The following is a 12,780-nucleotide window of genomic DNA, read 5'->3' on the forward strand; positions in this document are numbered from 1 at the left end:
CCATACCATGCAAAATTTATTGACTACTATTTAACTTATGGTTTTTACATGTGGTTTTATTAATGAACTGGCCTGTACTTGAGAGAGGCAAGATGGCGTGAGGACAGGGACTCTGAAGCCAGACTTCTTCAGTCTGAATCAGGTTTCTCTTTCTTTATGGCTCCAACCTTGAAGATATTTACCATCTCTGTGATTTATTTCCTTCACATTTAAAATTGGGAAAGTCATCACATGTATTCCAATGACTGATGTGATAATGAAATAAGTAAATATAAGTAAAGGACTTTAGATAGTACCTGGACAGAGTAATGCTCAATGAATGCCACCTATTATTACTGTTATTGTAAGTGTGAATGTGTGCATTTGTTGTTGTTGTTGTTGTTGTTATCAGGTTTTAGTGTCTGGGTTATCCTACTGCCTTTATTGAATCAATGTTTGTTTTTTCCCATTTTTAATTTCTTTGTCATGAAACAGTTTAACTAGCACTGCCATCATCATTTTGAAGTTTGTGGGTTTTCCTTTACACAGTTTTAATTTATCCTGATGAAGTTGGGCTGCCTCTTTTCTTTTCCATGATTATTTTATCTTCTGTTGATCTTACTCTAGGATTGGCTATTCCTGGAAATTATCTCTTCTAAGTCACCACCATAGGGCTGAGGCTTCCTAAAAGTTAACATTTGCCTAAAACCAAAGCTTAAACGCCCCCATATAGTTTGTGGCACAGGTCTCTTTAAGTCCAAGGAATTGCTCTGTGCCACATCAAAGTGAAATTATTGGGACAGTTCAGATTAATTATTGAAATTATCCAAACTTCTCAACTCCCGTTTCCTTTCTTCAGCACAGGCACATGACTTGTGAACAAAGGTGCCTGTTCGGCCTGTTCATGCACACAGCATGATAGTCATAAGACAGTACAGGCTACAGGAGATGGGGAACCTGAGACAAGTCATGTTGCTGCAGTTTTCAAGACATGTGCTCTTCTATGTCTTCCTGTCACCCCTCTCAACACTATTGAGAATGTCTATATGTAATGAACATTATGGGAAATATAATTAACTACAGATCAGTCACCCTTCTGCCAAAAAGCAACAGCTGAAGTGATCAGGCTACATGGAAAAGGAGTTATGGTTGCTCTAGTGGTTTGAATTGCTCCCCAACATTGGCCCCAACAAAGAAAAAATGATATCAAGTTCTAAACCCCAGTGCCTATGAATGTGACTTCATTTGGAAATAAAGTCATTGAAAATGTAATGAAGTTGAGATCATGCTGGATTAGGGTAGGCCTAGATCCAATGAGTGGTGTGTTCAGTGGATAAAGGAGAGGGAAATCTGTACACAGAAACACACACACAGAGAAGACCACTGGAGACGGAGGCAGAGGTCTGAGGGATGCAGCTATAAGCCAGGAAATACCAAAGATTGCTGGCAACCACAAGAAGCTAGAAGAGGCAAGGAGGGGTTGTGCTTTTCAGGCAGAGCTTGGTCCTGCTTCCTGATTTCTGACATCTAGGCTCCAGAAGTGTAACAGAATAAATTTCTGTTTTAAGCCAGTCAGTTCGTGGCACTTTGTAATGGAGCCTCCAGAAAATTATTACCGATTTTGATATCAGGATGTAGAGTGCTAAGTAACACATACCTGAAAATATGGGAGTGACTTTGGAATTGGGTTATGGATGGAGGTTGTAAGCATTTTGAGGCACATAAAAGAAAAAGCCTAGATTGCCTAGATGAAGTCGTTGGTAGAAATATGGACAGTAAAGACACTTTGGATGAGGAGTCCAAAAGAGACTGCAAGTGTAGAGAAGGCTTCTGTAGTCTTAGTGGTACCTGTGTCTTTACAAACATAATGTTGGTAGAAATAGCAGCATTAATAATGCTTCTGGTAAGGTCTCAGAAAGAAACAATGAACATAGTATTGGATAGTAGTGGAAATGCAATCCTCATTATAAAGTTGTAGATAATGTGGCTGAATAGCTGCATTACTATTGTGAAGGAGGAAGAACTTGTAAGTGACAAATTTGGCTACTTAGTGGAGGAGGTTTCTAAGCAAAGTATATAAGGTGTGGTCTGTTTCTCCTTGCTGCTTATAATAAATTGTGAGAAGAAAGAGATAAATTAAAGAAGGAACCATTAACAAAAAGGGAAGCAGTGCTTAATGATTTGGAAAATTCTCATCCTATCCATATTACAAAAGATGCTGAAGCATGCTCTGTAGACAACATCAAGGATACAGCAGGACAACCTTCTAGCGGGGAGGTGAGGCGTGTCTGCTCAAGGATCCAATCAACCATCATGGCAGCAGTCAGGAATAGTGATTCATTATCTGGGAAGAACCAGTGGACAATTCCCTTGTCTGGTGGTGTGGTTTCCCTTGACATACGTGAAACACACAAGGGTTTTAATAATGTTATACAAAAAAATAAAATAAAATAAAAATCTGCCACTTTGACTGAAGGGAATAGAAATGGGATAAAAGAAAGGACAATTGTCATATTCAGGGATTTCATAGGCAGAAAAATGGCCTATAGAATTACTCGTCTATGAACGCATGTCGTCTTTCAAGAAATAGGGAAGAGTGACTCTGAAAACACCGAGGCAGAGGCCAGAGGCCAGAGGCAGTGAAGTTGTCCCAGAGGACAGAAATGTGTGCCCCAGGATAGGCCTGAGAATATCTATCCTATGCCTGTCCCACCACTGCATTTTAGAGGCAGAGAACTTTTTCTCTGGTGTCATAAGTCCACAGCTAGGGAGAAATTTCACTCAAAAATGAATCATACCCAAAGTCTTCCTGAAAGTTAATATTTGCCTAAAACCAAAGCTTAAAAGTCCCCATATAGTTTGTGGCACAGGTCTCTCTAAGTCCAAGGAATTGCTCTCTGCCACATTAAAGTGAAATTATTGGGACAGCTCAGATTAATTCTTGAGATTATCTTACAAGTGAAAGACCCAAAGTCTTACCCATATTTGATTTAAATAATTTAAATGATAAGATTTGGGACTTTTTGAGCTAATGATATTTAGATGATATTTTGGACTTAGAGTTGATGCTAGCACAGGTTAAGGTTTTGGGGGATGTTGAAATGGGGTGAATATAATTTGTATATTGAAAGAATGTGAATTCAGGGAGGGGACAGAGGACGGACTGTAGTGGGTTGAACTGCATTCCTCAGAAAAACGTTCGCATAGTCCCCAGTCCTCGTGAGTGTGACCCTATTTGGAAATAGTACATCATTTAGTGCTTTTCTCCTGTGGTTGCAACAAGTATGTTTGTTCTCAACACTTCCATTCAGCATTGTTCTGGAAGCCCCAGTCAGGGGCATAAGGCGTGAAGCAAGAAAGCATTCAAATTGGAAAAGAAGAAGTAAAACTATACTTCTTTAAAGGTGTGATTGGTAGACATAGAAAAACTTTATGAGATATTCCAAAAAAGGGGAAAAAACTAATTAATAAATTTATCAGAGTCACAGAACTAAACGGTCGATATACACAGATTCATTCTATTTCCACATAGTAGTAAAAACTGAAAATGTATATTTAAAAATATAAATTGAAATTTTAAAATAAAATTTAAAAGCATTTTAAAAATCAAAACATGTAGGGATAAATTTCACAAAATATGGGCAAAAATCTAAAAAGACACTTCAAAAGCGAAGACACTTACAAATGCCCAGTAGGCAAAAGTACCCAACATCTTTAGTCATCAGGGAAATATGAAATCAAACCACAGAGATGCAGTCTCACTCCAACTAGAATGGCCAAGGGGTGGCAGATGTGAAGCAACTTGAGCACTCCTGCATTGATGGTGGGAGGAATTATCAACGTTGAAGACGTGTTTGGCAGTTTCTTGTACAGTTAAACATACTTTCACCTTTGACCCAGAAATTCCTTTTTTCTTTGGCATTTACCTAAAAGCAATGAAAACATATATTCATAAAAGTACTTATTCAACACGTACATAGCAACCTTATTCATAATACCCAAAATTCATGAATGGCGAATGGAGAATAAACAAATTGTGGTACATTCTTACAGTGAAATAATAGCAAAATAAAGGAAAATCTACTACTGATACATGCAACAACATGGATTAATCTGAAAAACATCATACTGAGTGAAAGAGGGCAAACACAGTAGAATCTATGACTGCATGATTCAGTTTATATCAACTTCAAGAGCAGGCAGAAGCTCATCACTAATCTTAAAATCACAACAGCGGTTGCCGCTGGGGTGCACTTGAAAGGAGCCTGAGGTCAGCTCTTAAGCATTGAAAATGTTCAGCATCTTGTTTTGGGTGGTGGTCACATGGGCAATCAATTGTTAAATCTCACTGAGCATTTAAAATCTAGGCATCTTATTTTGTGGAAATTACACACCCATGAAGTAAAAACAAAAAGAACAGTACTATCGGAAAAAAAAAAAAAATGAGTATTTGCAGAAAATTTCCAAAGCTTTGAGTTGAATAAAATGCGAAAGAAGCATGTATTTATGTGAATTTTAAATCGCTTGTCTAAGTTGTCCTAATTCTCAGTTATGATATGAGTAAGAAAAACGGGAAATATTTTACTTAAATCAGGATAACTTAAAAAACTTTTTTCAAAATCTCCTTCTTTATGGAAGAATTCACTTTTAATTTCCCTAATATTTCTCCTTCTAGATATGTTAGCATTAAAGCTCCTGTCTTCTGTGCCTGCATTGTCTCCAAAAGGCAAGCTGAACAAATTCCTATATTTCTAAGAGTTTCCTCCAGTGACAAGCAACTGGACTTTCTACTCCAGGCAAAAATAATAAATCACAGAGATTTCCCAGAAGGCAAAATGTTCCAATTCTGTGGCACCGCTGTTCACTACCTACACATATATGAGCCCAAAGATGGAATGTTCTTATTTCAAATCTACTCTGTATATCATATCAGACCATGGGGGTTTTTCCCCTTTCTTTTCTTTTTTTTCTTTTTTTTTTTTTTGAGATGGAGTCTCGCTCTGTCGCCCAGGCTGGAGCGCAGTGGCGCAATCTCCGCTCACTCGCTCACTGCAACCTCTGCCTCCCAGGTTCACACCATTCTCCTGCCTCAGCTTCCCAAGTAGCTGGGACTACAGGTGCCCGCCATAACGCCCGGCTAATATTTTGTGTTTTTTAGTAGAGACGGGGTTTCACCGTGTTAGCCAGGAAGGTCTCGAACTCCTGACCTCCTGATCCGCCCGCCTTGGCCTCCCAAAGTGCTGAGATTACAGGCTGAGCCACCGCGCCCGGCTTCAAATGCACTATTTTTTTTTTTTTTTTTTTTTTTTTTTTTGAGACAGAGTCTTGCTCTGTCGCCCAGGCTGGAGTGACCCAGTGGCGTGGCTCGCTGCAAGCTCAGCCTCCTGGATTCACGCCATTCTCCTGCCTCAGCCTCCCCAGCAGCTGGGACTATAGGCGCCCGCCACCACGCCCAGCTAATTTTTTGTATTTTTAGTAGAGACGGGGTTTCACTGTGTTAGCCAGGATGGTCTCCATCTCCTGACCTTGTGATCCGCCCGCCCCGCGTCCCAAAGTGCTGCGTGAGCCACCACGCCCGGCCGCTTTTTCCCTTTTTTTTTTTTTTTTAACATACTTTACTTTTACTTCCAGGTGAGTATTAATTTAAAACTCACTTTAGATAGTTTAGATAATATGGACAAAAACTGAAAATATATTTCTCAAGAGAAGATATACAAATGGTCAGTAATTAAATGTAAAAGTGTCTCATAAATTTATTTTCTGTATGCAAATTTGCTTATTTTTTAGCTATTTTAAAATATTTTTAACTTTGTTTAGTACCTACATTAGACCTGTATAGTTAAAGAAACTTAAATACAAGTGATAACCTAGTTAATGTGTCTCATTTTTTAATAAACACTGAAATAATATCTATTTAATCCCAACTGAAACTGAGTCTGGGGCATCAGCTTTGTCTTCGGGATTGTTGTTTGACATTAATTTAGTTATTTCCTTCACACAGATTAATATTTCCAATTACAGAGTGTTGACTCTTCTGTTATTTCCACATTACAGTGTTTTGGTATTCCACATTAGAATGGTTTCTTGTTTGTGGTTAAAACAGTTGATAACCTGGGAGCAGTTTCTCCTTTATACATGTCTCTGAAGCCAAAAAAGACTAAATGGCAACTGGTATACATTATTCATCACAAAGAATAAAACAATAGAGATATACTTTATTTCATTATTAGACAAAATGACTTCACAGACGGACGTAAGGTTATACTTGGAATATTGATGACGGTCCAGCCTTCAGCAGCTTTTCCCTCCTTTGTATCACATACTCTGAGTTGACAATATCTACATGGGCTTAGAAGCCTGTTCTCTTGGAAAAGGCTTTGAAGGAATGTGGTTACTTCATTGCTATATAGTAGCCTGTACCTCAGGATATCCTAGAGATGAAACAAATAAATATTGGGATTTGCTATGTCATGTTTGATCCCTCAGTGAGAGCATAATGACAGTGCAGAGCCTGCTCCAGACATCCTCAATGCTGTAGCTTTCCCTCCCCAAAAGTAAACAAATGTTTGGAAGAGAATCAGTTGGTCCATATGCTTGTAGGTGGCAGAATATTTACACAGAAACGTGTTCCAACCTTTATTTTCACCTCTCTCTTTTAAAGTGTTTGTTTCAGCTTTCATGAGAAAGGATTTCCAAAATAAAAATACTTTCCTACAAAGGCTTTAGCTGTCACCTTAAATTATTACCTTAAGAGCCCTTAAAATGTCATGTTAATAACAGCAGAAATATAGGAGGAAAAGACCTGCACTGGAGAGTAAAATATATTTTGGAAAATTTGTATTTTCTAGAACCTTGTCTACTACTAGAGGTTTTGTAGAGAGGTGGTGAGGGTGGTATGTGGGGTTGGGGGGAGGAATGGAGTATATTGCTGGTGCTCAATCAATGAGAGAACAAGACTAATAGAACTTTAAGAAACAATGTGCCTGATTTTACAGATGACTTCTGTACAAGCATCCTCTTGATTTTTAGAAATGCAGTTGAAACTTGAACAACACAAGTTTGAACTGAACTGGTGACTTATATGTGAATTTTCTTCAGTTTCTGCCATCTCTGAGACAGCAAGACCAACCTCCTCTTCCTCCTCCTCCTCAGCCTACTCCAGGTTAAGATGACAAGGATGAAGACCTTTACGATGATCCATTTCCACTTAATGAAGAGTACATATAGTTCGTCTTCCTTATGATTTTCTTAATAACATTTTCTTTTCTCCAGCTTATTGTCATTGTAAGAATACAGTGTATAATACATATAACATACAAAATATGCGTTAATCAACTGTGTATGTTATCAGTAAGGCCAGCAGTAGGCTATTAGTAGTTATTTTTGGGAGCCACAAGCTATATGTGGATTTTTGACTGCTTAGGGCCAGAGCCCCTAAGCCTCGTACTGTTCATGAGTCAACGGTGCGCCTTTTACTCATGCATATCTTTTATTGTAAATAAAAGATGAAGGGCACAGTGGAGTGCACCTGTAGTCCCAGCGACTTGAGAGACTGAGGTGGGAACCCAGGAATTCAAAGCTACAGTGAGCTATGATTGTACCGCTGCCCTCCAGCCTGGGCCACAGAGCAAGACCTCATCTCTGTTAAAAAAAAAAAAAAGATTAATTAAAAAAAATTAAAGATAATGAATGCATCAGGAAAATAGGATGATTTATTCTAAAGCACATTATATGCCCAAAAATGGCCAAGATTCTGAGGCTATTTAACTGATTTCTATTGAGTGAGTGCCTCTGAATAACTGAAGTCTAACTGAAGTCCAGAATTCAGCCTACCTAAAAACACTTTGAACGTTGATATTTCAAAGGCTTGTATTCCCAAGAGTTTCTTTGAATTTGTAAGAAGTAAATTACTAAATCAGATTTATATGTATGAGGTGATTTTATTCCCACCTGAGGATGCTGAAAAACAGATATAAATATTTGTCTATAGAGAATGGTATGCATATTTATTGAGATCTTTAGTTTACTTTTAACATACGTGTTCAAAGAAATCACAGGCATGCTGCTGTCAGGTTTCCAGCAGTTGTAAACATCAATAAAAGTAACCAAACAGGGTGCATATTTTTATTGGAAGCCTGGTTTAGCAACTTCAGAAATATTTTTAGTAGGAAAATATCATAAAAGTATCACAGCCATTCTGTTACAAATTCGGCTAATATATTATCTAAGGGAAATAACCTAAATTTCTCTCCTACTCACAGAAATTCCATAGAAATTTGTGTGTGCATGTGTGTGTGCACACATGTGTATGTGCACATATTTCAGGCTTATAAGCTCAATTTTATTTCACAGGAATGAACACTAGTTCTTTCAGATTTTAAAGCAGATTAATGATATTAATATTGAAGTTTACCAGAAGATTCCTGAAATTTTCTAGAACTGATTACAGAATGTTTGAGATGGTACACTTGACTCATTAACTTATTTAAATACTGAGTGATCCCAATTCCTTCTTAAGACCAAGACAATGCTGGTTTTCTAATTTCTCAGTCAGGAAAGGAAATAGAACAAGACCAGCTTTGTGATTTACCTCCAGCGAACTGCATGGTGAAAAGAAGTTTTAGAAATCCCACTGTAGAAGACTGTATGGAGACACAGAGAAAAGGAAGGAGCATGTAAAACAAGCTGAGCATTCCTACCCCTGCTTCCATCTCACGGACTCATAGTGGAGACACAATCCGCAGATAGCTGCCCCCAGAAGCCCCTTTTGTTTCAAGACTTTCTTGAGCTAAGATTACTGATCCCGCCTCATGGAGATAAGAGAGACCTAAGATACGTCTCTTGTCTCCACTCATTTTATTACAATTTATTTTGTTATCACTTGATATATAACATGAGTCCTATTCTTTCCCCCTTAAATAGGGGAGATCTCTAGGTAACAGTGTGAGAAAGTAAAACAGGCAGTTTTCATAATTCTGCTTGGTAAACCTTTTCCTGAACAGAGTTTCAATGCAGAGGAAAGAAGTAGATGGCATTTGAATATAGAATTCTTATTTTTAGGGACAATACACAGGTTATGTTAGACTCCTATCAAATCAAGTAATTACCTTCTCTCTGGCTATTAGGTCCTTTTCTCATTTTTTCTTTCTTTCTTTTTGTTCAGTTAATCTTTCAGAGAGACTTCAAGGCCCTAACTGTCTTCCTACAAAATCCCAAAACTAACGAGGAGTAAGCTTTTCAATCAACACTTTCATATAAAAGCCCAGGTCAAGGATCACATTACCTAGAGCTTTGCTGACAGACTGGCAAACTTTTCTCTAGGAAGTGTAGCAAGATTCATTTCCCCTGGTTCTGGGTCAATAGGTATAAAACAATATGATTCGCTTCTCTCTTCGTTCCTATAGTATTTCTCCTAAGACCTGATCCTCATGCTTCCAATCAGGAAACAGGGGGACTGTTGGGATTAGCCTGTCACCTGGTCACTTAACCCCACTCTCAGCAGCCTCTAGTTGTGACAGACGGACCAACAAGGAACTCCCCACAAGCTCCCTTTCCAGGGCTTCTACCCCAAACTGTTGTCATGAAAGAAAATCAAGTCCAACTGCACTTGTTTATCACAACGCTCCTACCTCATTTGGAAAGAAAAATAAACAAGAATTAGTGAATTTTTATAGACTGATTCTGCAGGAGAAAAATTAAATAGATAAATTATTATCACTTTGTTTTGGAGTCTTCCATGATCCTTCAGATAACAAATTCCATGAAAGAAAGGAAAACTTTCTCATCAAGTCATAATTTTATATTTTTTTAAATAAAATTTTCCAAAAAAAGTAACATGGTATAAAAGTGTAAAAGCTTAAAGAAATATATCTGGGCTTTGAGACTCCACTGAATATATCAACATATACTTTCTATTTTGCAAAATAGATATTAGAATTTAGATATCTAGGGATGCCAAGACTACAGATGTTTCCTTCGAGACCTTTTAAAAACAGAAGTCTAATTTTATTAAAATCTAATGAAAATCATAATGGCAATTTAAAAGTTCCAGATGTTAGAGTCATCAACATTGTTCATCTTTTCTTTTCTTTTTTTTTTTTTGGAGACGGAGTCTCGCTCTGTCGCCCAGGCTGGAGTGCAAGGGCGCGATCTCGGCTCACTGCAAGCTCCGCCTCCCGGATTCACACCATTCTCCTGCCTCAGCCTCAGGAGTAGCTGGGACGACAGGCGCCCGCCACCACGCCCGGCTAATTTTTTGTATTTTTAGTACAGACGGAGTTTCACCGTGTTAGCCAGGATGGTCTCCATCTCCTGACCTTGTGGTCCGCCCCCCTCGGCCTCCCAAAGTGCTGGGATTACAGGAGTGAGCCCCCGCGCCCGGCCTGTTCATCTTTTCTTTCACCTTTATCACTGTGAGTGAACTTGTGATGCACAGTGTGGTCAAGGGGTGAGTTTAAACAAGTATTCATCCCATTAGTGTACAATATAAACTCAGAGTCATAAATCAAGTGCTACACACGGTCACATCATCAAAATTCATCCTTTTTTGGCACATTTAATTTTAAAATCACTTACACAAAAATTAAAAAAATTCAAAATTGTTATTATTTTTGTTTCTCCGATGTGTGACTGACAAGCTTTTTCCCTCAGTCACTCTCTCTACCCGCCACCTCTCTCTTTCTCTCTCCCCACACACACACACACACACACACATATATGTACACACACGTATATATGTACTATATATATATAGTGTCAAATGAACAAATGAAAGAAAATGGCTCCTCTAACTCCATCCAGCTCAGTGCTTCTAAATAAGGATGTCGCTTTTTGACTTTCGCCCTACCCTCCTCTGGGACGCTGGGTGCCAGTTGGATAGCATATCCATAGCTCTCACTTGAGAAAGCAGGAAAACTTAAAAATATTTGCCATTTTTCAACATTCTCTCCTTTCCTCTCCCTCTGCACATCCGGGGTAGATACACCAAGTACTCATGGTACTGCTATTAGTACTTTCTAAATGCTGCCTACACAGAAAGATGTCTCCATTTTGCCTGGTTGTGTGCTCCCAGAGCTTAGCTTAGACCCAAGCTTCCCTATCAGAGCACTAGCAAAGATCTACAGTGAGGTGGCTTCAGGCTGCTAGCCTACCCTATTTCCTGCAACATCTTCCTCAGCCCGGACTTGGTACTCTGTCATATTGTCTGCGGGACACATGCCCCAACAAAATCACAATTTTTTTTTTCATTTAGATACTGTTATTCAAAAAAGTGGCATTATGCTATGGAAACCAAAAGTAACAACAATGTATTGAAATCAGATGACATTACATATGTAATGAGGGACATTTGTCCCATGTGAACCTTCATGGCCATGTAATTACAGAAGACCAGCATGACTGGCGTGTCCGTGTGGCTACAGACAGCTGCAGGAGGAGTGCCATATTGGCTCCAATGCTTGCCCAACATGAGTATCTTTTACAAAACAAGCATTTGTTATTTGATTTTTCTCAGATGTGCCTTTCCCTGACTATCTAATATGCCAAAGAACCAGTGCAGAAGATACTTCTTTTGACTACAAATATGGCTGTAGATTTACTGAGAGTTTGTCTAAAAAGTGTAGAATTACACCAAAACAACGTTGATCTAACACAAGGTTCTCTTGGAGACAAAGTAGGAGAAGCTCCATATCTGCTTCCTTCCCACAGGAGCCACAGATCTGCATAGCAGCTTCAAGAATCCTTTTTGTTGTTGTTGTTGTTGGTTTTTTTTTTTTTTTTTTTTTTGAGATGGAGTCTCGCTCTGTCACCCAGGCTGGAGTGCAGTGGCGCGATCTCGGCTCACTGCAAGCTCCGCCTCCCGGGTTCACTCCATTCTCCTGCCTCAGCCTCCGGAGTAGCTGGGACTACAGGAGCCCGCCACCACGCCCGGCTAATTTTTTATATTTATAGTAGAGACGGGGTTTCACCGTGTTAGCCAGGATGGTCTCCATCTGCTGACCTCGTGATCCACCCGCCTTGGCCTCCCAAAGTGCTGGGATTACAGGCGTGAGCCACCACGCCTGCCTAAGAATCCTTCTTAGAATGTTCATCCCATCTTCTCCGACCTCTTGCCTTGGTCATCTTGTGGATTTCCAATACTCTGTAGCCAATTCTCTGACCTACTTTCCTAACTTCTTCACACTTTGCCTTAGCACTAGTTCAGAACTAGTCCAGGGACACTGTGGATTCTTCTTACGCAGGCAGAGATCAGTGGAAAAAAATGAGAGTAAGAAATGAAACATCTTTGGCCAGGCGCGGTGGCTCACGCCTGTATTCCCAGCACTTTGGGAGGCCGAGGCGGGCGGATCACGAGGTCAGAAGATCGAGAGCATCCTGGCTAACACGGTGAAACCCCGTCTCTACTAAAAATACAAAAAATTAGCTGGGCGTGGGGTGGGAGGCGGAGCTTGCAGTGAGCCAAGATCGCGCCACTGCACTCCAGCCTGGGCGACAGAGTGAGAATCCGTCGCAAAAAAAAAAAAAAAGAAAAAAGAAAAAGAAAAGAAAAAAAAGAAATGAGACATCCTTGAGGGGCATTTATCTCTGTAGAAGGGAGTTTAAGTTTCCATGTGACCACCTGGAACAGGTGGTTTCTGTCCTCCAAGAGAGCATGTCCCATGTGAACTCAGAATCCCGGGAATGTCAGACAAAATTTCTTCCTTCTGATGAAACTTGAGTAAGAGAGGGAGTGCTCTCTGTATCCAGAGCCCACCAAGGAAGGACACATCCCTGGTTAACAAGTTGGTTTTATACCAGTTGCTA

This window comes from Gorilla gorilla, chromosome 14 (genome assembly GCF_029281585.2).
Source record: "Gorilla gorilla gorilla isolate KB3781 chromosome 14, NHGRI_mGorGor1-v2.1_pri, whole genome shotgun sequence".
NCBI lineage: Eukaryota > Metazoa > Chordata > Mammalia > Primates > Hominidae > Gorilla > Gorilla gorilla.